This window comes from Nilaparvata lugens, chromosome 7, assembly GCF_014356525.2.
Source record: "Nilaparvata lugens isolate BPH chromosome 7, ASM1435652v1, whole genome shotgun sequence".
Classification (NCBI taxonomy): domain Eukaryota; kingdom Metazoa; phylum Arthropoda; class Insecta; order Hemiptera; family Delphacidae; genus Nilaparvata; species Nilaparvata lugens.
Genome location: NC_052510.1, coordinates 11,331,017 through 11,353,621, shown reverse-complemented (window position 1 = coordinate 11,353,621; position 22,605 = coordinate 11,331,017).

Genomic DNA, 22,605 nt, shown 5'->3' with positions numbered 1-22,605 from the left:
ATTACTAGCCGTCAGGCTCGCTTCGCTCGCCATATCCGTTTAGCCAGACGTTTAGTCTGGACCCCCGACTGGATTGTCCTAACATGATAAAAATGCAGGCGAGCCTGCTAATCTCATTCTTGGACGATCCAGTTGGGGGTCCAGGGGGCGGAGCCCCCTGGCTAGACGGATATGGCGAGCGAAGCGAGCCTGACGGCTAGTTATATATATTAACTCGGACTTTTTTGTTACTCATAGAAGCTATAAAAACTTAGCTTCAGTAGATATTTGGTAGGCTACTCCAACAAACTCACATATTTTATTGTATTAAATATAGACTACCGTTCTTCTTTGAATTTTCATTGTATATCATATTTCATCAGCATCATATTTTTATCATAATTGAGAATAATTTCCTATTTTTCAGAACACTTGAAAACGTCCAAGAATGGATTTTACTTATCTACTGAATCCCCAGCAAAGTTTCGAAATTCAGTGACGATTTGACAAAAAATTATTATTTTGAGACCAACTTACTTTTCAGAGCATAGAATTGAGAAATCAATATTCCAAACCGACTGTTACATTCAATTTTCGATGTATTTGCATATGTTGAAACTATTCTGAATCACAATTACTTATATGTTGGAGATGAGTATCATGGACAGCACTTTGGATAAAGCAGCTCATTAAAATCTGCGAGGCCTGTTTCAAATAGATCTCTTTAGCAAATTGCAAAATTCTTCATCACTGAGGGGATTTTTTGTTACGAAAATGAGTTTTCAGCTTTGATCTTGCTCTACTTGATGACAAGATGTTCCTGTTCTTGAGACCCGTAATGCTAAGACGGCCAGGAATACGTTGGTTGATGAGATCTTGAGAGAGAAAAAAGAAAGTCTTTGTGAATATTTTGTGTGCCGCTTGAAAACTCAAAGGCCCACGTCATTTTCGTAACGAAAAGATGATCAACGCTAACACACATGGGACAAGTCTTTAAAAAAGGAATTAGAAATGAGACGGAATGCCCGCGAGGATGCAATGAAAGGCCATTATCAGAGACTGCAACACAAAGGTATGTCATAGTTGTTCATGAATATTGCATGAAGAGTAGGCATAGTGACGTACATTCAAGAAGTCATGCTTGGACCGAACAAATTATGATTGATTTGAAAAATAAACTTCTGGCCTCATTAACGCTCGTTGGTTATTGATTTTGGTGATTTCTTATAGAACATTCTGAACAATGAATACCTAATTTCTCAAACAGTGAAATTTCAATACTCAGAGTTGAGAATTTGAAAATTGATTTTGTGACCTACTCAAAAGTTAATACTGAAAGTGTGTGTATTTTAGTATTTTATTCTCAATTTTGAATTATTATGTATCACAGAAACATTCTTCTTGAACATGCTGAACAACGAATACCGAGTACTTATGACAATCACATTAATTAGTTGACGTGTAAAATTGAAAGTTGAAGCTAACCAATAAGAAAGTGACACGCCTCCAAATTCGAGAAGCACTCTGATTGGTCAATGAGCTGTATAGCCTCCATTTTGCAGTCACAGACATCAACCAATCAGAAGCTAGTACTACTTGTCACATTTTGATCAATCAGATAGTTCTTCGTTTTCGAGTTTGTATATGTTTTGGTGTTTTGTATTAGCTCTAGCTTTGTAATTATTGATGAAATCGATTTTATTTCACATTCACCATACAAAGGTACGGTAACATTCTAACCAAAAACCGGCATCAATTTAAATACGATCTCTACATAGGCACCGAAAAAATATTCAAATCATTTCCATGTCAACAATATTTCTATATTTATTCACAACTTGCATCACTATTTCAATTTCTGTGAACAGAATCTAGAAGATGAATAGAATATTCGAATTAATTAAACTTGTCAAGTAAAAAACTACGTTATCTTGCTTCTACGTGTTCCAATAAACAAGTTACATTAACTTGAATGTTAACAATGAAGGATTTATTTTATGGAAGTGAGAATAATATAGGAAAAATTATCCAGTATAAGAAGCGAGCTCAACATGATCTCCATATGGCAGAAGATTGAAGAAAATCAGCAAAACTGGAAAGATCATGTTGAAAGGATGGAGAGCGACAGGATTCCCAGGGCAGTGATGTTGTATAACTCGGTTGTGAGGAGAAGTAGTGTGGATGCAAAAGATGGATGTGATGGTGAGTTTGAAGTCGGTACAGGCAAATTGCCTAATCCTTGTAGGATAGGAAGACGACGGCGAATATTATTCAGAAAGTGAAACAAATAAGCAATATTGAACCCACCATTATCAAACTCTTATCCATTTTGAAAATAATAGCCATTAACAGTCTATATATTCTGCTATTTATTCTAAAAATGCAATGGGCCCGTTCTGTGTACATGGAATGTGGTAAATTGTCCGATTCACAATTTACCAGGTAAAAAGTTCCGCGTTCCATGGGAAGGGTTTTGACAGATTCTGTACCAGAAACCAGTTCCAGTTCCAAAATCCTGCCCCACAATCGAAGCGTGGTAAATTGTCCGACCTGGTACAGTTCCAACTATCTGAGCTCTCATTGGTCGATTCTTGTAGTCTGCTTGCTCTCTGCGCATGCGCTGATTGTTTACCATTGCATAGCCATAGAATACATAACCAACAATAATTATGATGTATGATAACCATTCATTAAATGAATTTTTCTCTATAGAAAATTTTAGAGTAATGGAATAAAAGAATTGCACACTTTTCTACATGGTAAGTTTGTAAAACAGCCTTTCTTCATTCACGCAGCTAGTAAACGACACAAATATAGTGTAAATCAACTTTATATGTGCGCGCCAAAAGCTTGAACCAACGATTTTGAAATGGCGTTCCATGGGAACATTTTGCACTTGTCACGTGATGGAACAATTTACTGTACACAGAACGTACACAATGATTCACAGTACCATACTGAATACTCGTGTCTTGTATCTATTACAACCAATTCTCATCTTTTCAAGTCGCTTGTTGAGTTCCATCTGCTCACAGCCTCTCCATCATCCATCTTTCATTCGACTGATAAATAATTACTCCCCTACTAAATAATTATTCTTCAATCAGCACCAACAACAGAACATCACAACGAAAGCGAGAGAGAGTTTCTATATTGCATGATGATATAGTGAGTGTATGTGCGACCCAAATTGACGAATTGGTATGAGAGAAAACTGAACCTGATGTTGCAATTTAGAATTGCTGGGCTCTACACTAACATATCAACCCCCCCCCCCACACACACACACACACACAAACACACAAAACCAAACCAATACACCAGTACGAGATACCAATAATAACAATGGGTTGGTGTGGGTGTGGGGGAGGGGGCAAGTGAATACTGGACCAACACAACACACATATAAACATCAACATGTACTTAGAATTAAGTGTGAGAATTGACGCATGGCCAATACAACAGCGAGGGTGCTGGTGGGGGGGGTCAGCATCTACCGCCATTGAAATATTAATGAGTAGCCTAGCACTGGTGTGTTGCTGTAGCTCATTGCAATCAGTGGAAATTGATTAAACATGAAGCAAACAAACCGATCTGGATCAACTCAACTAGAGATGTATTAAGGGACCTCTCAACTGCATTAGATAATGTGGCTAAGTCCAAATAATATGTTGATCATTTCGGCTGTGTTAGGCTGCTTTCCTGCTGTTGACTCATTTTGTGAACGCAGCACGAGAGACCGATTCGCCTATGTGTGAGTTATTGTTATCACTGAGCCATCTTCATTTATATCGATTGCACACCAGTCTATCATAATCGCCCGATTTGTATGTCTCTATTACTATATCTACCACTTTATTCCTCTTCTATTATCATCATCATCATAATCGCCTGATCTGCACGTCTCTATTACTATTATCTACCACTTTATTTCCCTCCTATTATCATAATAATCGACTGATTTGTACGTTTCTATTTCCATATATACCACTTCATTATTGTTCTATTATCACTATCATCATAATTGCCGATACCCTCTCTGAGAATGGACTTCTTAAGGTCCAAACTTCACCGTTTCATGTGAAAACATTACAGTAGTAATGCATATACTACATAACTTTTGCATATTTCATCATTTTTCTTGCTCAATATTATTGTAGAACTCTTTAGTTTAATATGATTCACCATGTTATTTTACCGCTACTAGTATTTATTCTTAACGCTAGAACGTAAGTTAAATTATGAATTGTTAAACACATGAATAAAGGAATCTGAATCTGAATCTGAATCTTTACGTCCTAGTATTATATCTACCACTTTATTCCTCTTCTGTTACATCGTCATCATAATCGCCGCCCTCGTCTACACTATTCCACAAGTTATTTGCATCTGAAATTATTGTCTCCCTCTTGATCTCTCGTGAAATTAATGAACCCATGTAAATTCTGACCATTGCCTCACTAAGAACAAAAGAGATTATTTTTCAATTCCACTTTTCATTATGAACTGCTTATTAAAGATCACTTTGTAAACAGTAGCTACTTCTAGAACGACAGAGCAGTCAAAATTGGTTGTAAATTATAGAAGATAACACTATTGTCTCTTTTCTGTTTAGGGCTACTTGTATTATAAATAGGAGTGATCCGTGGTCTAGTGGATAGAGTGCTTGCGTATCAGCATAGAGATCCCGGGTTCAAACCCTCTCATTACCGAAAGTTTTTTAACCAGATCACTCCCGTGTTATCGAATGGGCACGTTAAACTGTCGGTCCCGGCTGAAGTATGACAGTCGTGAGGCCCATTGACGGCTTCAATTATATATTCAGGCTGTAGGACCTTCCCGCAAGGGACTCCCCTTCAACAAAAGCCATACTAATTTACTTTTTTTGTAATATAAATAGAAATAAAAATTTCAGTACCCTTTTATGAATTATTTTATGACAACTTGTTTTAACATTCATGCCATTTTGAAGTAATTTCACTTGAAATATAGAATAATTCATAAAAGGGTCTGAGATTTCCATTTCTATTTATAAAATAACTATTACCTACCAGTTACCACGTGGAGTAATTTTGGCCTTGACGTTAGTCCAGTTTCAACACGTAGTAAGTAATAGTTAATTGCTATTATTTACAATAAATTGAGACTGCTATATCTTTTCAAAAATATGAAATTGACTTATCACTTACACTAGTAGCTCTGTGAACAGTAGACCTCGCGCTCAGTGAGTTACATTGACCTGTTGTTATGTTTTCTCAAAAATTAATAAATAATTTATCAATTAAAAATGTCTAGAAAAAATCCTAAATAAACATAGAGCTTTCTGTCATACTGTCCTACTGAGCTTTCTGTCAGAACAAACAGCTGCACGATAGCTGCACGATAGAATTCGTGAGCTAGAGGTGTCTTGTCACCTGAAGGTCGACGACCTCGAGCAATACGGGCGCCGACATTCAATACGTATTTTTGGGATCCCGGAGAGTGACAAAGAAGACACGGACCTGCTGGCGCTTGATGTCTTCAACAAGAAGCTGAACGTGCCCGTAACTCTGGCGGATGTCAACCGCTCGCATCGCGTTGGAAGGCGTCAACCACCTCAACAAGGGCAAGCTAAACCCAAGGACCGACCCATCATAGTACGACTCTGCAGCTACCGGACCAGGAAGATGATCTTCGACGCTAAGAGGAAGCTGAAGGGTTCCGGCGTCACCATTCGCGAGGATCTGACTGCGGAGCGTCTCAAGATCCTCAACGCTGCGGCCGACCGTCATGGGCATAGGAATGTCTGGTCATCGGACGGGAGGATCAAGATCTCTATCGGCGAGGGAGGATTAAAGAGGGTCCACACAGTCGAGAGGATGACCGACCTTCAAAAAATAAAGGTAAATTAAATCATTTCAGGATTCGATGACTAAGGTGCCCTTCACTACAATAATAGGAAATTCGTATCAATACATTTCACAGTAGATATACCTTGGCATTTTTCATGAGCTGGCTTTCTGTTCTATAAATGAATCTTTCCACTGCTATTTACGATTATATATGAGGCAATTATTTCAAACTAAGGAGATCCACATTTGTTAATACTGATTAAAATTATCTTGATATTAATTCCCAAAACTACGTTCAATGCATCAACTACTATACTCCAGAGGGTACTTAGAGAATCATTATCTCTATTCTTACTAATAATTATTACATCTCTTACCAAAATTATTTCCATAATTAATAATTTTCGAAATGCTGAATTTCAAATAAATTGGATGATTAACATACGTTATAGATATGGATGTAATCTAGATATGGAGATAGATATGGAGGTAAAGATAGTAATCTCTATATAATGATATCTTCTACTGTTGCCACAGCTTGAACAATAGAAGCTAATGTGTGAAGAATTATTGATAGAACAGAGGGGTGGGTAGTCTGTTCATATGCTTATATAGGGGCTGTGTTTCATTTAACATTATCTTAGACATTCATCACTAAACTATTACAGTTCTCAATTTACTACTTTTATCGTTATTGCAACTCCCAATAGTTAATTATACTTCTAATACTATATAATATTTTTCACACTTCACCGTTCAATACTATTTAAAACTCATCTAAAATAATCTAGCACTTTCTCCATTGTCTTCTCTACTTCTTATTTTTTCTTTCTCGTTTCTCTTCTTGATCTTATATTTATAATGATTACTTGAATATTGTTGTTTGCGATGATGATTATTATTCTTTTCTATTCTTCTTCTCCTTCTTCTTCTTCTTCTTCTTCTTCTTCTTCTTCTTCTTCTTCTTTTTCTTCTTCTTCTTCTTCTTCTTCTTCTTCTTCTTCTCTTCTTCTTCTTCTTCTTCTTCTTCTTCTTCTCTTTCTTTTCTTTTCTTCTTTTTCTTCGCTCCTTGATTATTCAAGATCACAATGCGATGTTCTATTTCTTATTCTATAGTTCAGTTTCATGAGTTCTTCGCAATTTGTGCACATTCCTTCTTTCTCTTCTTTTCTTCCCTATTATTATCATTATTTTCCCTGTGATTTTTCCACTTGCTATCCAGCATGTTCAAATGTTTATTTCTCTTTCTATATCTATTATCTTTCTACCTTTTCTCTTTCTATCTGATTACCTTCTACTAATATCCATATATTATATTATAATATCCATATATTATCCATATAATATTCGATTCTTTCCCACATTAAATCATACTATTCCTCTTCAATTTTATGCGAATATTGATAACTTTCTTCAAAGATTTTTCGTTTTTCTGCTGGCTTCTTCTTCTCTTTTTCAGTTGTTACTGGATCCCATTTCGCTCTATCTCCACCATGAACACGATCTTCCACTACTGGATTTCATCTCTCTCTATCTTCACTTGGACTCGATTTTCCACCACTGGGTTCCATCTCTCTCTGTCTCCACTTGGACTCGATCTTCCACTACTGGATTCCTTCTCGCTCTACCTCCACTTGGACCCGATTCTTCCACTACTGGATACCTACTCGCTCTATCTCCACTTGGACCAGATCTCCCACTACCAGCTCTTCCTCAATCTTCATCTTATTCACCATTAGGATTATTCATCACCGAAACTCCACACATCTACATCTTATTGTGTTTAGTGAATTTTTAACTAGTGCTTTAAATAGTGAAGGGAGCCGAACTGTCAAGGCATACTGAATGCACTCGAATCAAGAGACTTTTTCATTTAGGTTAAGTTTTATCAGTTTCATCCCCATTTCCCCCGTCATGTGTCGTTCTGAGGTCGGTTCACGATTGGTCTGCTGCTTCCATGATGCCTCTCACTGACACGTCAGCTCGCTCGCCCTCAAGTAGGTATGATCATTTCAATAATAGTAATAATGACGCAGGTATGTTTCTAGCAAATAAGTTCCACTCTTTCAAAAAACTTTTCAAGGCTGCTCACCTTAACGTACAATCCCTCAGTTGCCACATTGATGAACTCAGAGCAATCTTCCGTTTTCAGGACTTCAATATAATCGGAATTTCCGAATCATTTTTGAAGCCTAGTATTTCATCAAATTTTGTTGCATTGCCTGGATATAATCTTTTCGGAATGATAGATTAAATAAAGCTTGTGGGGGTGTAGCAATTTATGTGAAAGATGGTATCAAAACAAAAGTTTTAATCACATCTAAACAAGAGTATTGTTCCAGACCAGAGTTTATGCTACTTGAATTATCCTTATCTAGTAATGATAAATTACTCGTTGGTATCTGTTATCGCCCACCAAAAATAGGTCATTTCACAGATTTCGAAAATGCCTTGCTTTCTCTTATGCCTTGTTATAACAGTATACTAGTTATGGGGGATATGAACACCGACTTGAACATGACGAATCGTAACTTTGACTACTTTCAACTGACTACAATTTTCCAATGCCTAAACATGACTATTTTACCCCTCGATCCAACTCATCTTACTAATGAATCTGACACACTCATTGACCTTCTCATTGTTAGTGATCCTAACGAGGTTAGGATCAGTCCCAGCTATTTCTGGACATGATTTGATCTACTGTGTTCTTTCCCATAAGATACCTAAGCCAGAACAGAAAATTATCACTTATAGAGACTTCAAAAACTTTGATGAAGCCGCCTTCCTGACTGATGTGGCTCAGACTCCTTGGCATCAAATTGAAGCGTTACCCTCAGTTGATGACATGGTCAAGACTTTCGAGAATTGGACTTTGACTCTGTATGACAAACATGCACCTTATGTGACAAGGAGGATTAATAGAAAACGACGAGTACCGTGGATGACTGAAGACATACTTAAGATGATGGGACGTAGAGACAAAGCACATAGAAAATTTAAAAAGACATTTGACTTGGACAGTTTGATAGAGTATAGGAGCCTTAGAAATAGAGTTAAACAGGAATTACGGAACTCGAAGATTAGGTACTTGAATTCGTTTATGACAAACAATAGACAAGACTCTAAATCACTTTGGCAGGGAATAAAAGAATTCGGGCTTGGCAAACAGAAATCGAATCCACAAATTGACTTACCATTGAACAATATAAATGACCATTTCGTTTCACACTCTAACCAACGCGACGAAGTTGTCATTGCTAATCATATAGATGATCTTGAAGAGTAGGTTCCAAACTTAGATTTACCAATTACTGATCAATTTCATTTCCATCCAATCTCAGAAGAAGACACTTTCAGAGCAATTCAACGTATTCATAGTAATGCTACGGGTGTAGACAAAATTCCTATTAAATTTATCAAGAAGATGTTATTTGCTGTTTTACCAACCATTACATATATTTTCAACAAGTCACTTGAAGAAGGCATTTTCCCTGAAAACTGGAAGTTTGCTCTGGTTCGCCCTCTAAATAAAGTTCCATCACCCAATAAAGTTGAAGATTTTAGACCAATCAGTATTTTACCTGCATTGTCAGAAGTGCTAGAAAGACTCATTCATGCTCAAGTTGTAAAATTTCTAGACAACAATAGTAAGCTTCATAATTTTCAATCAGGCTTTAGAAAATTCCATTCAACTGAGACAGCTCTGCTTCGTGTCACTGATGATATAAGGTTAGCTATGGACCAAAGAAAATGCACCATCCTCACCCTATTTGATTTTTCTAAAGCATTCGATACTGTTGATCATACAGTAACTTCTGAATAAGTTGGCTATTCTTGGTTTCAGTCACAACTCGTTAGTTTGGTTTAAATCCTATCTATTAGGTAGGAAACAATGTGTATCTGTCGGTGACAATAAGTCTACTTGGAAAAACTTTATGCATGGAGTACCACAAGGTTCAATTTTAGGCCCTCTCCTCTTCACTTTGTATGCTAATGACCTTTCTTCCATTATCAAATTCTCCAGTTTCCATACTTATGCAGACGACCTTCAAATCTATTTAAGCTGTCCCATAACAAAAATTAATGAAACAGTTGGAATAATGAATCAGGATATCAATTCGATAGTGGAATGGACAAAGAAAAATGGCCTTAAGCTTAATCCCATCAAAACACAACCCATTATAATTGGATATTCTCGTCTTATAAACAATATTGACCTTGAATCGATTCACAAAATTAGTGTAGACGGTAATGACATTCCTTACTGTAGCTCAGTTAAAAATTCAGGCATTATTATGAAAAATACTCTTGACTGGTCAGAACAAGTGAACAAAATTTGTAAAAAGGTATTCTCAGCCATGCATGCATTGAAGAAAATGCACGATATCCTCCCTAGAAACATTAAATTATTATTGGTTCAATCTCTCATCTTCCCACATTTAATGTATTGTAATTCTGTTCTTAATGATATAACCATGTTAAAGAACGAATTGTATATATATATTATATAAACTCATGTTATTTCAATTATACACTGCATACTGCTGTATATTACTGAAATTTGATAACCCTGATCTACTTTCAGCCTACTTCAATTTATTATCATTATTTGATCTTATCTACCTATATAATTATTTTACTTTATCAATTTTCTGTTTTTTTTTCTCTCTTCAATATTCATATTGATTAAAACTTTTACAATATTTCCATTATTAAATAAATCCTTAGTTTAAATAACGAAATTAACGTTTTGGTAGAGAGTTAGTGGGGAGGATATTTTTAATATTCTTCCCAAAGAATGGACATTGATATGTCCAAAGCTCCGCCAATTCATGTAGATGCATAACAATATGATTATTATCTATAGTTATTATATTACAAATTGCTTTTTCATATCATATACAGTTCAATAGTTATTTTCTTAGTCTATATTATGTAAATTCATCTATAACTTTGCTGTATTGTAAGCTATTGTATATAAGTGTATAAGCCAGTATATATTGTAATCTACATAAATAAAGTACTCAATCAATCGATCAAAAAAATCAATCCTATATCGTACCGTGACGTGTCGTCCCGGAATGTGAGTGTGAGCGCTGTTATCAGGTCTGGCTGCAACTGTATACAACGTTGATGGAAAGATACAATTTTCAAGATGTTCGATGTTTTTGAACGGGTAGTATTATAGTCAACTGTCTACTAACGTTAATAGAAAGATACATTTTCAAGATGTTCGATGTTTTTGAACGGGTAGTATTATAGTCCACTAGACAGCTGATTTATGATGAATAATTCAATAGTCTGATTTTTACGGTAATATTGACGTATGAAGAAGGCTCCTTTTTCCTTTTATATTATCCTTGAAATGCAAAATTTCCAAAAACCTTGTATATATAAACATATAAAAATTCAATCATTAAGAGAAATGCCAAACCGTCGACTTGAATCTTAGACCTCACTTCGCTCGGTCAACTATTATCCAATCAATTTGTTGAGGAAGAAATTCTAGGTCAACGCCTGTTGTTGCATTATAATATCAAGTGTTAACTCGATCCTAAAACCGGAAACCAATTCTTTAAATCCTAACAAATCGTCCGAAAACCTTCAACAATCACATTGCTCGCTTGTTGAACGAATAGATGTCACATGCATAAAACCAGCTCATCGTCCTCGAATTTTACTGAACGCATGGGTCTTTGAGTGGGGGTGGGGAGCGGTAAGGGTGTTCCATAAATCATTCATGGATCGGAGAGATCTCTATGGCAGCAAAAGGGGGTTTTTGGTCGACATTTGAGACCGCAACAAAGTGGAGACCCCCTTTGACCCCATCCCCTTTTTCGAAACCCCCTGACTGGAGAGATGGTGGGGGTAGCATAGGAAGGAACCTGCATACTTTATTGTGGTAGTGACGACAACGAACACTGCACACACACACAGAGGCAAAACTACATAAATATCTCACTACACACATAGAAAATACACACTACAACAGTACAAGATGAATCTGGTATTCATTGTGATCCGGTTGGTTCCTTCCTTTTCATTCGTGAATGGGGAATGAAGCATGTAGAGATGGTGTGCCCTTCCAATGATATCTCAGCACTCTCACAACTCCACTGAGATTTGCATTTGAATGTGCGCAAATATGCTATTAGTAAGTCACTGACATCATGAAGGGATGCATAAATGTTTTGGATATATTATTAGAATACGTGTGATTCATTTTGTATCATTTTCACCCAGTTTTGTTCTGGGAATTTCGATAACAGTTGATGATGAACATTTACTTTGTTCATATTGATGATATTGATATCTTGATGATATGAAGTTTGAAGGACCTTGATATTGATATATGAAGGAGCGTACAGACTTACGCGCTGCGTGACACACAAACGGAACTCGAGCAGTAGGCAAGATGATCGCAGATCGCACGATTCCGGTTCGCGCGCAAAGCCCCGCCTACAACAATGGAATTCTTTTGTGTTTATGGTGTAATAAATTGAATTGAATTGAATTCTCGTGCTCTAATCTCAATCACCGCACTTAGCAAGTCATTTTTTGTTCATGGAACGCGCATTTGAATCTTTATGCAGCTTTAGATTTGATTAATTGATTTGGTGACTGATGAAAATTTATCAATGGTGTGAACAGATAATGTGACAAACCTGCGTTTCCCTTATAACACAATGGGAGATAGAAGGAAGGAGGATGAAGAATGAGTAGACTACTGATAAAGAAAACTAGAGATAGTGTAAATTTGCTAGTAGAAGAAGATGAAGGAGTAATCAGATGGATGAATTGTTTGAGCTGGAAAAAACAGCAAGAAGATCTTGGGTGCTGTTGATTATCAACCACAATAAATTTTTCAAATTAATGATCAAGCGAAAACGAGAGTATATCATCATTTTTGTGTCTGATCGAATGAATAAATATGAATTCATATCATGAATATTTTTAAGTAAGACATAGTTCAATGCTATAAATAATTTCTTCGAGTCATTGAAATCATTTGAACATTGATGATCAATTTTATTGCACTATCTTTGAATGGACTAGGAAAATTAAAGGAATCTGAGGAAGAGAGAATGAATGAGGAAATAGGATTACAAGAAGTGTGGAGGAGGAAGAATGAAAAAAGAAAAAGATAGGTAGGTACACTGTCAAGTCAGAATGGACTATAAAAATGTAATAAATCTGAGGAAGAGAGGATGAATGAGAAAATAGAAAATAGAAAATGAATTACAAGAAGTGTGGAGGAGGAAGAATAAAAATAAGAGGAAGAAAGGATCAAGAAGAAAATGAGTAGAAGGTGGAAATGTGTAAGTTGTGAAGCACGTACCGGGCATCAGTCGGTCCACTGGTATCCAGTTGACTGGCACTGCTAGCAGCACTGAAAAAGCTTTGTTTTATTTCCAAAGCTGCAACTGTAGCACCATGCCAACTCACTCTCACTCTTTCTCTATTCCTTTCCAACAGCTCGAGACCAAAGAAATGATCACTTCTCCATTATTTATTGATAAATTGCACACCAACAATAGTCTTTTGTCTATTCCCTAGTTCAGCTCTAACGGCAATGGCTCTTTTCTATTTTATTTCATTCCAAATAAAATTCCAGTAGCGTACACAAGGTACAATATTCGAGTCTATGTACTTGCTTTTCTTTTTCACAATACCAATACTTTCTATCTTCAGTATCGGTATGCCAACGTTGTAAGATGTACTTCAAGTCAAAGATATTTGTATTATTTGTCTCTGGTCATACACTGTACAAAACTCTATTTTCATGGTTCTTTTAGTATGAAAGGTTATAACAATGAATCCCAAATTAGACATCATGATTCAGCTATATTGTTATAAAGGAAAGAACTGGCATAAACACGTACGAGATAGGAAATAATCAGGAATGACTCATCGTCACGTCATAAATACTGGACTTATTAACTTGAAATTTTGCATAATAGACCCTTTATTTACCGAGGATGGTCATAAGCCTATTTCAATTTTTCAAGATTTCATTATGTCAAGTTTTCTGTTTGTCAAGTTATAAATAGGACCCTCGGGGAGAACAGGTTATCTGTTAGTCATGAATAATCCATAATTATTACTAAACGAAAGTCCAACTTAAATGCTGTAAATCACCCCGAAGACTTCTTCTACTGCAAATATTGACAACAGGGTGAACATCGAATTTCCATCTAGCTGTTTACCCTGTTGTCAATATTTACAGTAGCAGAAGTCTTCAGGGTTTTTGATTTATAGTATTTAATTTGGACTTTCGTTTAATAATAATTATTTATTCATTAGGATTTTAATAATAATGCAATATCTCAGTAATATTTCCATCTATAAATAATTCATTTTAGTGTCGAATTATTCAAGTGTTTTTACGAGTACATTATGAATTTTGAAGATTTGAGTCATTTTCGATTCATTGATATAGTGGTTTGGTATTATTATTGTGATATTCATCGTATGATATTCATGATTAGAATTGAATTTTCTATTCTACTTCATAGCAGTAGTAATTAATTCAGACCTCGTGTTACAGTTTTTCAGTAGGGTATTCATAGTCTGCGATTGATGTGAAGTGTATCAGTTTTAAATTGAAATTTGTTTTTTTTTCAAAAAGCATTGTAATTTTTTTTCTTTTATCATTATTTTCTTCCAGTTTTATCAACCTTCGAAATTTATTAATTTTCAAGCTGTATATTACCTACATGGATAAATATTTTATGATCATAGACTATTGTTGAGGTGGAGGTTTAACAATAACAAAGTGGAGTAGAAGATATAAGAACTTTCTCAAATGGTACAAGCTTCCTGCGATGTCTTTCCAACTCCCCGCATAGAAATCGATCAAAGAACATTCTTTGAGAAATAAATTATGGTCTGGATGGCCTCAACTTTCCCATCTTTTTTATGAGTCACTCCTTTTCAAACTTCTATTATGTTTATATAATATCGGCAATATCTGAACCTACCCTGCCCTGAAATATCGTCACACTTATCGGACCACAGATAGCAGGAAATTGGAAGTCGCAGCGTGAAAACTGAAAACTTCACTCGGAGGATATAGATAAGAAGTTTGCAGCTAACCGAGTTACTCTTCGCTTAGAACAACTTATTCCCCAAGCTTTTGCATACAAATCTGTTCTGGTTTCAGCAAAGTTTGAGCATCTGCCAAGATTAGACAAAAAATCCGGCGAGCTGCTACCTGACGGGAGAACTCGGAAATTATCTTGCTTACTTTGGGCAACAAAGTGCAATGTCACTCATATCAAATACAGGACAGATATACAGATATCATGTCATATCAAATATAGAGCAGATAATACAGATATATCATGTCATATCAAATATAGGGCAGATAATATTATGATATCTGTATTTGATATGGGTGACATTGCCCAAAGTGAGCAAGATAATTTCCGAGATTATCAAGTCATATGATATCAAATGCAGGATGGAATCGTTAGAAATCGGTGGTAGAATGTTAGAAGTTAGAACCATGTATATGTCCTGTATTTGATATGAGTGACATTGCCCAAAGTGAGCAAGATAATTTCCGAGATTATCAACTCATATGATATCAAATACAGGATAGAATCGTTAGAAATCGGTGGTAGAATGTTAGAAGTTAGAACCATGGAATTATTTTTATGATTATTGAAGAGAAATGATTATTTTTGGGTTGTACCTGGTGGTTACAACCACAAGGCTTGTCACAAATTGAGGCAGGTCGCGACGTGACATGAAGTGACGTGAATCTGTTGGATAAGATAATAAAATAATATGATCATATTATAATGTTCACACGTGCTAGCTTTGTCTCAATGTGAACATCAAAATATGATATCATTAACTCATCTAGCAGACTCACGTCACGTCATGTATCATGTCAATTTGTGACAAGCCTTAAGAAACCATACGCATTCCTGTACACGTATTCTGTGTCACAATCTACTCCATATTCATAATTGTGCAGTGTTTGTATTGATTGTTATCAATTTCAATTTAAACATTTTTAATAGTGACGAGAATCAAATAACTTTACAAGTAGTAGTGGTCAAGTTTATATAGATCAAGAGTTTCTTCACATTGAGTTTTCTATGCCACGATACCACGGTATGTAGAAGTAGAACATAATGAAATGAGTGAGATCAACCACTACCTCCGTAAACAAAGCCGTAGTGCATAACAAGTGGTTGATGGTAACGTCAGCACAGCTCCTACACCAATAAAAATCGCTTGCTTTCAGGTGATCTATATCAGCTAGTATTTTACTTTCCTTGCCCTATTACCATAGGTAAGGAAAGTATTGCTTTCCGAAAAAATTAAGGTACCCCAATTTCTAAATTTCTATACGTTTCAAGGTCCCCTGAGTCCAAAATAATGGTTTTTGGGTATTGGTCTGTGTGTGTGTGTGTGTGTGTGTGTGTATGAGTGTATGTGCGTATGTGTACACGATATCTCATCTCCCAATCAACGGAATGACTTGAAATTTGGAACTCAAGGTCCTTACAATATAAGGATCCGACACGAACAATTTCGATCAATTGTGATTCAAGATTGCGGCAAAAATTGCGAAAATGTTGTCAAAAACCGGGTATTTCGCGATTTTCTCGAAAATGACTCCAACGATTTCGATGAAAGTTATACCTAAAATAGTCATCGGTGAGCTCTATCAACTGCCACAAGTCCCATATCTGTAAAAATTTCAGGAGCTCCGCCCCATCTGTGCAAAGTTTGTTTTTAGATTCTCAATTATCAGGCTTTAGATTCAATTTAAACAAAAAATTTCGAGTGGAAAAGATTGAGCATGAGAATCTCTACAATTAATGTTCAGCAACATTTTCCCCTATAATTAAAAATAAGCTCGAAATTCGAGAAAATGTGACTATCCAATTGCAAACTGTTGATTGTATTAAATGATTCACTATGAAGAGATAGCAGACCTCGTGTGTCTCCAGCGTTATTGCCCTGTCACCAGCTGGCTCAAATCTTTGAATAGTAGACTTGTAAATGCGCGGGAACACTAGCGTCAGGTGATCAATTTTCATAACGGCAAGGAAAGTTGTGTGAGTGTGCCACACCAGATTTTTTATTGGTGTTGCTGTGCTGACGTTACCATCAACCACTTGTTCACGCCGGTAAAGGTTACGAGTTACGAGCATGTTTGGATTGAATGTTAGTGGAATATTAAATTGTAATGTTCAACCATTATGTTTAATGTATGTATTTGTATTACCAATTATTGTAAAAATGCAGTGGAATAAACGAATTATTATTATCATTATTATTATTATTCATGAATCTTCTCAAACCTCTAGTACCCATTCATAAGTTCACTCTTACCCATTAGGAAAATATGGATTTCAATTCGTGTTGATCCATACCTCCGTAAACAAAGCCATAGTGCATGACAAGTGGTTGATGATAACGTCAGCACAGGTAGGGCTCCTACACCAATAAAAATCGGTTGCTTTCTGCTGATCTATATCAGCTAGTATTTTTATTGGTGTAGGAGCCCTACCTGTGCTGACTTCACCAGAATGCACTAGGCCATATGTTTACGGAGGTATGGATCAACACGAATTGTAATCCACATTTTCCTAATGGGTAAGAGTGAACTTATGAATGGGTACTAGAAGTTAGAGAAGGCTCATGAATATTTCACTAAAATTCAATGCAAACATGCTGGTAACCTTTACCGGCTTGTAACGTCGGATTCATTCCATTTTATTGATTCAGTTATATACCAGAGGTGACATTGGTTTCTCGTCTATCTCTCACCACCCATGTACAAGTTAGATTGAACAATGCATTTCCCATGTTCATCTTGTCTTCTTTTTCCAGTGTTGGAACATTTATACCCGTTATGTATAGAGTGTCTCACGAACAGGTTTACACGTTTAATTTTATATTACGTGCCCATTCATGTACCGAACTTTTATCTCTTTTACCGCACGTGCTAACTTTCCAGATTCCGTTTCTTTCCAGATCATAAACGATCGGTTTCGACTATATTATTAGAACTTCTCTTTAATATTCAAAAAATGTATCTTTCCAAACTAAAACATTTTATTCCCCCAAAAAGTAACATTTTTTTTAAATTCGATAACTTGTTTATTTTGGCATTAATCGCGAATATTAGAACAAAGCCAATGATATACTGAATGTATTAAAAGAATCTCCAATGGGAAATTCGAAACCGTTTATGATCTGGAAAGAAAACGGAGTTTAGCACTTCAACAACCCATAACTCGCTTATTAGACCACTTATAAATTTCAGTTGCCACTTTTTCTCACTCTTATAATGATGTTAACAATTATATTGAAAAAGATTTCCCAATTAAAATAAAAATAAAAAGGTGTACCGAACAGCCTATTCCCAATTTTTTAAGTTTTCAAATAGCATAGCAATATTCATTCAGAAAATGAGTAATAAAACCTGTCATGATCAGAGTCCCATATCACACACTGAAGTAACGTGTCATGCTCTGGGAGAAAAACGTCAAAACCTTATCAATAAAGCCTTAAAATATATCATATAACATTGAATTAAATTGACTCTAATATCGATCTATGGATAGGCCTATCTACAAACAACACAAAATCACCTTCACTGCAATACAAAAGCATATTTTAATTATTATATTCACATGAATTTTGTATCGTCTTCACGAGAGCTACCTACTACAATTAAACCAGTGTTGAGCGACAAATAAGGTGAGCTCATTTTTGTTTTGAGACCGGGAACAATTAGCAGGCTCAAAGCAAGGGCAGCCTCGCCCGGTGTTGGGAAAGGGCAATGTGATTACATTACCCAAACGGCGTCAACACTTTGAGCCCTTCACAAGTTTGAATTTCACCAGCCCTTTGTCCAAGCCTCGAATAATCTGTCTCTACTCCCTTCCTTCCAACATACCCTGTCTTCCTCTATTCGCTTTGTGCACTCCTTCCATTTTTCTAAGTTGCAATTTGGATGAAGTGTATAGAGATTGAGCATATCCTATCCTGATTAAGTGAGGTTGAGAAGTAAACAATCTTATATATTTTCGAATGGAGAATGTATATTCACTTCACTTCCATCTATATGGTGAACTGTGTATAGAGTTTGAGCATATCCCATCTTAGAGTGAAGTGATCTATTTTTAAGATAGGCTAGTGCAATTATTCTGAAGAGAATAGTTTTTAAGAATACTTAATCTTTGAAATTGAAGTTGCTTTCCATGACGAAACACTATATAATAACTTTGTTGTAGTTCTGACACTGTGTTACTTGTAAATATTAGAACAAAGCCAATGATATACTGAATGTATTAAAATAATCTCCAATGGGAAATTCGAAACCGTTTATGATCTGGAAAGAAAACGGAGTTTAGCACTTCAACAACCCATAACTCGCTTATTAGACCACTTATAAATTTCAGTTGCCACTTTTTCTCACTCTTATAATGATGTTAACAATTATATTGAAAAAGATTTCCCAATTAAAATAAAAATAAAAAGGTGTACCGAACAGCCTATTCCCAATTTTTTAAGTTTTCAAATAGCATAGCAATATTCATTCAGAAAATGAGTAATAAAACCTGTCATGATCAGAGTCCCATATCACACACTGAAGTAACGTGTCATGCTCTGGGAGAAAAACGTCAAAACCTCATCAATAAAGCCTTAAAATATATCATATAACATTGAATGAAATTGACTCTAATATCGATCTATGGATAGGCCTATCTACAAACAACACAAAATCACCTTCACTGCAATACAAAAGCATATTTTAATTATTATATTCACATGAATTTTGTATCGTCTTCACGAGAGCTACCTACTACAATTAAACCAGTGTTGAGCGACAAATAAGGTGAGCTCATTTTTGTTTTGAGACCGGGAACAATTAGCAGGCTCAAAGCAAGGGCAGCCTCGCCCGGTGTTGGGAAAGGGCAATGTGATTACATTACCCAAACGGCGTCAACACTTTGAGCCCTTCACAAGTTTGAATTTCACCAGCCCTTTGTCCAAGCCTCGAATAATCTGTCTCTACTCCCTTCCTTCCAACATACCCTGTCTTCCTCTATTCGCATTGTGCACTCCTTCCATTTTTCTAAGTTGCAATTTGGATGAAGTGTATAGAGATTGAGCATATCCTATCCTGTTTAAGTGAGGTTGAGATGTAAACAATCTCATCTATTTGAATGAAGAATGTATATTCACTTAACTTCCATCTATATGGTGAACTGTGTATGAAGATTGAGCATATCCCATCTTAGAGTGAAGTGATCTATTTTTAAGATAGGCTAGTGCAATTATTCTGAAGAGAATAGTTTTTAAGAATACTTAATCTTTGAAATTGAAGTTGCTTTCCATGACGAAACACTATATAATAACTTTGTTGTAGTTCTGACACTGTGTTACTTGTAAATATTCGAAAAAACACTTACTTTTGTTGGAGTATTGAGGAATGCATTTCACTCCTGAAGAGGAGCTTCATCAGCCAGGGACACCAGGGGCGCTTGCTCTTATGGGTTGGACTGTGTGGCCAAAATGTGAGAAAATATTACAAAATAAACTTCAAATCGAATGTAATATTTTCCCACATTTTGGCCACACAGCCCAACCCATAAGAGCAAGCGCCCCTGGTGTCAGGCTGATGAAGCTCCTTTTCAGGAGTGAAATGCATTCCTCAATACTCCAACAAAAGTAAGTGTTTTTTTCAAATATTTACTAGTAACACAGTGTCTGAACTACAACAAAACTTAATCTTTCTACCTTTCTTAGTTCATTACATGAAGAATGTATATTCACTTAACTTCATTCTTCAGGAACTGAAAATGAACTGTGTGTAGAGATTGAACATATCCTATCTTGATTAAAATCAAGTGATCTGCTTTTAAAAAGGCTCACAGTGCAATTATGAAGAGATTATTTTTCAAGAATACTTGATCGTTCTACCTTTCTTGGTTCATTACATTAAGAATGTATATATTCACTCCACTTCATTCTTTACGAACTCAAAATTAACTGTGTACAGAGATTGAGCATATCCCATCTTAATAATTAGGTCAAGTGATCTGTTTTTTTAGCTGGGCTTACTGTGCAATTATGAAAAGAGTAGTTTTACAGGATACTTGATCGTTCTACCTTTCTGAATGACATGCTTTAAAGCTTATTTCAATAAAAAAATAATCTGCAAATATCAAACTTCAACACACGTTAGGCCATTGCAATTTGAATTGAAATAGAAAATATTCAATACATTAACAGTAATGAAAACCATCTATATAATATGTGATTAACAGAGCCGAAAAACCTAAAATATTGTACTGTTTCATTATATTCAAGTACTAGCAGGTAACCCGTGCTCCGCAAGGGTCTATTTTAAAACTTGACAAACTGAAAACTTGACCGAGTGGAATCTTGAAGAGTTTGAAATAGGCTTAGAATCATCCTCGGTTAATTAAGAATCTACATGGAAAATTTCTAGTTAATTCTAGTCCAGTAGATTAGACGTGATGATGCGTCAAACATAATTTTCCTATCCCGTACGTGTATAAGCCATTTCTTTCCTTTATTATAGTATAGATAAGTTCTTCAACTTGATACTTACCTAATAAAGTGACAGAACTCAAATCTTGTTTAGAAACCTTCTTCAACTTAATGCCAACCTGACATAATTGGACTGGTTATTAATTTAGTTACCAATACAACCGCATATTTAGTTACAATCGATCTGTTTCGAAGAAGTAGTCTTCCTAGAGTATAGTTCCATATTAACATAAATGGTATATATTCATGTCCCATGAATGAAATTGGAACATTAATTCTGAAAAATCTAGAAGAAAAATTGGAATTTGGGCTTCGAGGTGCACGAGATTGATATTATTAGAATCGATGTTCAAAATTTGGAAATCTAAATCATTCCGTTTTTCCGGTATGCAAACCACAAGTTGACGTGTTTTGATGCGAACAAACACAACCCTACTCTCTCCTATTATACAGTATAGATAATAATTGAAGACATAGATTTTCCAACATAGACATAGATTTATTTTCTTTATATTTATATTACAAGTAGCCCTATACAGGAAAGAGATAAATAAGATGGCATATCAACCAAGCATAGTCCATAAATGGAAATATACACAATTAAAAATATTTAAAAAAAAGGGTACTGAGATTTTTATTTATTTTCTTTATATTTATAGATTTTCCAAGTAGGCTACACAATGAATCAATAACATGAGAATACAATAGTACATTTCCACAGTTTAACTACTTTTTTGTTCGATTGTTCACCCTTCAAATTATTGTGAGTTCCCTTCAATTAACACAGCAATTTGACTCGGAAAATTACATAACTAGTGAGTCAGTCCATGATGCCGAATCTCAATACAATTCCCAACTTCATTTTGTCTTCTTTTTCAGTACTCAAGCATCTTCACTTCTATTTACTCTTTCCAGGTCTGATATTGCTTCCTGTATAGTGAGGTTCACTTTATAGTGTCACCATTAAATGAATGGGAAGAACATTGGTGTTATTTATAGTGAATACTGACTGAAGTGGAGGTGAATCCGACTATAGCTTTGCCTCATATAAAGCAATAAGAGAAGTCGATCAACCCCTCCCCTCCCCGCCCCTCCCTCCTGATCACTGCCTCCCACCACAGTATTCAATCAATCCTAGTGGAAATAATCTTATATTGAGAAAGTTGGCCCTTTCTCTATTGGACCGGTACAAGCTGCTCTTGTGTTCCCTATCCTGGGGGTCAGCACAGCACACAAGCAG